Source organism: Antrostomus carolinensis, unplaced genomic scaffold (assembly GCF_000700745.2).
Source record: "Antrostomus carolinensis isolate BGI_N321 unplaced genomic scaffold, ASM70074v2 scaffold26132, whole genome shotgun sequence".
NCBI lineage: Eukaryota > Metazoa > Chordata > Aves > Caprimulgiformes > Caprimulgidae > Antrostomus > Antrostomus carolinensis.
This window is the reverse complement of record NW_010302000.1, coordinates 10506-15077: the sequence shown is the minus strand read 5'-3', so window position 1 is coordinate 15077 and position 4572 is coordinate 10506. Positions and strand designations below refer to the sequence as shown.

Genomic DNA, 4572 nt, shown 5'->3' with positions numbered 1-4572 from the left:
TCCTGCTGCTTGGGGAGCTCAAATAGAGATGTTGCATGTTTGCTCAGAGCCCTGCAGTGGAACCAGAGCAGAGAGGCAACAATTACCCGTGTGCTCTGCAAATGGTGCACAAAATATTGTGTGGTAGCTCCTAATATCCGAGCTCCTGCTGTGAATAATGTGGCCTGTGAAATAACAGCAGAAAATTCGTACTTGACAGGAGACTAATCACAGATTCTGATCAAAAGGCACAAAATAGGTTTGGCTGAGAAAACATTCCCAAACTTCAGGCTGGGAGCGAAACAAATCCCAAAGAGCGCAGGAGAAGGAAGCGAGTCCCCGTGGCAGCGGCTGTGCCGGCTGCAGGGCAGCGGGTGGCACCTGGGTTTGCCACCTTCTCCGTCGCGGTGCCAGGCTCGGGGACATGCCCATGGCCAGGCTGAGCCCCGGCCAAAGGCCAGAGCTGCTGGGGACCTGGCGCTTGTCCGTGGGCTGAGCTCCAGCGGAGCTGGGCAGGCGGCAGCAGCGCGGGGACGGCTTTGCCGCGAGGGTCTGTCCTGCCCCCTGCCCCACGGCCACGGCTCCACGCGTTAAATCCATCCCCGTTGAACAGCCTTTGCATAAAAGTCCTCTGGAGCACAATCAGGAGCGCGCGTTGCCTCATCCTTTTAACAAATATGGTTTGTAGCCCTATTAAAAGGGGTCTTCATCTATCCTGTCAAAGCTATTCTGCTGGGGTTTTTTAGTTTAATTACACTATCCAATTAAAACTCCTTGCTGCATTTTGATTCACTTCTCCTTGGGCTTGAGTGGATATGACATTTACAAGGCTCGCCTTTCAAGCAGACAATGGTGTGATTGATGAGGTGCAGACACAATGAAGGAGGCGATTGCCATGTGGAAACACTGCTTAGTGCATTTTGATTTATTTATCATCTTTTTTCCCCCAAACAAGGTTGCTGGTGAAGAGGTTTTGGGCAACCCCAAGTTCCACCTCAATTTTTACCGTTCTTGCAAAAAAATCTTTATTAGTATTCTACCTTTGATAATAATTTGAAGAATAAACAAAAGGCTTTGGGGGAAAAAAATCCAGGTGTGTGAAAAGTTACCACGATTTGACCTAGGAGTGGATGTATGCAACGCAGTGGAGGTATGCAGCTCTGCTTTCAGGACACCTGGAAACAAGACAGCCACTAGCAGCATTGTTTTATAATAAGCTACAGTAGAAAATAAAGTCCTGAGTTGTAGCAAAAGGGGTCATGAAACATGCTGCTTCCTGAGAGAGTTTTTTCCTTATTATTTTTTTCCTTAACACTGATATAATTTGTTCCCACCAAAGTAATGCCTTGATTTGAGGGAGATCCATCACAGGTACAGGTGGGCTCAGGATTTCATTTATAGCTTTGCCATCACTACCTCTGGAGGAGACGTTGCTTCTGAAAGATGTTCCTCAGATCAATGTCACTTGCATAAAATGGACTTGACCCAACTTTTATAGTCAGGACGATGTTCCTGTTCGGTCTGGGTCCCCAGCAGAGCTCTGGGCTGTGTCCCTGATAATCCAGCTCCCGATATCCCCCCAGGAGAAAACCTCTAAGTTTTCTTGTTGCTGGGGTTTGTCAGGCTGGGTGTTTTGGTGGTGACACAACACTTGTATTTTGGTAGGACCTTCAGGCTCCAGGGTCACTGCGTTGTTTCTGAGGTAGCACATGTGGATTTCAGACAAGAGAGTCCCTCCCCAAAGCTTTTAGATTGAATAACCGGTGGTTGGTGAGCAGAGGTTGCCTCATCTCTTGCAGTGTTAAGTAAATTTGCCTTTGTACAGAAACATTGCTTGGCTGCATTTTATTTTCATCGTTCCTTGCCTTTTTACGCATATATTTCAAATTCTTTGTGATCCTTTCTGAGTCTGTGAGAAGAGATTTCAAGGTATGATCCTGTTGTAGACACAGCTTCTGAAAAGGTGAAAATCTGCGGTGATGTCAAATGATGCCCGTAAGTGTTTTGTTCTTCAGAGAGGTCTTTCTCGAGCTATTTATTCCACTAATAACTCTTAATTGTTGACTTCTGCCTTATGGCCCTGTAATGACAAAGCAATCATCAAGGTATATTGAAAAATTAACATAAATTTGCATTTCCCAGTGTTTGTTTTCTGTTTTGTCCAATTCATGAATATTCTTTTCATCCTCTGTCTAATTAGTGATTTAATTCAGTGCATGCTGTTTGAAGAGCGGCACTGGCAGAAGAGAGGTTTGGGGTACAGTCTGAATTGGGGGACTGGAGAGGAAGAAGAAAAACTATTTCTAGTCCTGGCAGATTCGTTAAAAAAATTGTCTTCTCTTGTGCAAATTCACATCCTTCCAATGTTTTCCAGACCAAAAGTCTATTTTTTTAGACTCTGATAAAAAGAGTTTATTACTTAGATTAAAAAGTGAGTTCTTTTTTTACACATATCAAGTGAAGTAGGACAGGCTGCAAAGTTCTTGTGTATTTACCAAGACTGTAACTTGCAGAAATTAGCAGAAGATTTTACCAGTGACTGTACAAACACATTTTGGGCAGTAATTCTGGAGGCTCAGCAGTATTTCTCACCTGGTGCATGTAAACAGAGAAGCACTGAGGAGTCGGGGGGATGAAGTGCAGGGTGTGGAGGTTGCTGTTCACACGAGTATGGTTCCCCAAACCCATGGAAGATGTGTGGGAGAAACGTGAGCAGCACATCAGCACCCGAAGGGTTATTGGTTGTGCCCTAACTAGCCTCTTCCTTCTGTTTTTTGGCAGAATAGTGATGTTAAAAATTAGGAGATATAACAAACAATGGGAATTAAGAGTAACCGAGCTCCCCTCCTTGCCATGAAGGAGCATCCTGCCCTTGCGCCCACGTCTGCTGGAGGCTTTTCTCCAGGTGTAACCACACAGGAACCTATTAGCATTCGAGGGTTAGAAAAGATTGATCAGCCCTCAGAGCTGAGGCCAAAGGGCACCCAGGGTGGGACGTCGCTGCCCTGCTGTCGCCGTGAGGTCAGCCCCGGCGCGGGCTGGGGAGACACGGCAGGAGCGGGGCTGGCGTGGGGCACCCGCACGGAACCTGCTCGGTCCGCTCAGCTCGCCTCGTGGGTTGTGCCTGCGTCGTGACAAAAGCCTGTGGTGACAGATGAGTTTCTGTCTTTTCATTTACCTTCCATAAATGTTGGAGCAGATAAACATAGTTGGGAATAACCTGTGTTTTCCAGTGTACAGCCAATTAATTCTGATTGCAGAAGGTGGGTGTTTTCCCCTGTTCAGCCCACCCTTGCCACGCGCTGCGGTGCCCAACATCGAGCACACTCCTGCGTGTTCTCAGTGCAGGGCAGTGACATCCAGCTCCGAGTCTTTCACAGCCACAAGCTAAAGGACACCAAACCATTGTTCATGTAGGAGTCACGACAACGGAGCCGTTTGTGCAAGATCTTCTTGGTTCCTTCCCACTAAATCACCTGTCAGGGCGTGGGACTGCACGGCCGGTTGTGCCTTCCTTAGCATTTTGAATGTCTCCTTCTCTGGAGACATTCAAAACCCTCCTGGACGCCTTTCTATGTGATCTCATTTAGGTTCCTGCTCTGGCAGGGGGATTGGACTGGATGATCTTTCGAGGTCCCTTCCAATCCCCAATATTCTGTGATTCTGTGATCTGCATTTGTTTTAATTTTGCCGTCACGGGCGGTAGAAGCCACTTGAGCTGCTGCTGTTTGTTGCCAGATATTCTCATATGGAAATATCAAACCATGGAAGTTCCTATTGATCTCTGAATTGTCAAGGGTGGTGCTCTATTGGAAAGAGGTACATCACATATTTAAGCACTCTTGGAAATGGAAATCAATCTCACAATTCATAAATTCCATCTGGCTAGAATAGTAGCAGAGCAAAGTGCCAGTTATGATTTCAATGCGCTAATATTTCATGCTGTAAATAGTGTAATGTGGACACGGAGCACATAAACATAATGCTGTAATGGGGCTTTCGAGAGAAAAGTCTTCTTGGCTCCTTCCCACTCAATCACCTGTCAGGGTGTAGGACTGCACGGCCGGTTGTGCACGACCGCGCGTTCGGGCTCTGCATCGGATTCAGCACCTGGCAGGGACCGGAGCGACCTCCGTGCCCGTGGGACCGGGAGCATGTGTGCTGCCCTTGGCTGTGCTGCAGCGACTGGGCATCATTTGTTAAATGATTTAAAGGGAGGGGTTTTTTTAACTGTTATCAGCCAGTTTTTCAATATAGAATTTGTATTCCAGATTAGTGCATCCAAAAGTGTTTAATTAACATGCCACAATGAAATACTCGCATCTCAAATTTTCTGGCCCCAGATTTGAGCATATATCAGTCTTTTTTTTCTTAATTCTGGAGAATTAGGTAATGTAAATAAAATTTCAAATCAGCTTTCCTCCAGGAAAGACCTGAATTTACAGTAATATGGCTGTTCCTTTACAGATTGTTAATTTTGACCTTTGAACTGAATAAATTATGGGAAAAACTGATGGAAAAAGTATAACATCTGGAATACGCTTAATTTTAATTTTGAAGCCATGCAGATCCGTACAAGTGGAGGGTATTTTG

The 4572-nt window shown here is 45.8% G+C and overlaps 1 protein-coding gene across 3 annotated transcripts in view; it reads left to right on the top strand.

The window, feature by feature from the left end:
• MAPKAP1 (MAPK associated protein 1) overlaps positions 1-4572 on the top strand; it is an 82276-nt gene that overhangs the window by 74746 nt on the left and 2958 nt on the right. The window lies entirely within an intron of this gene.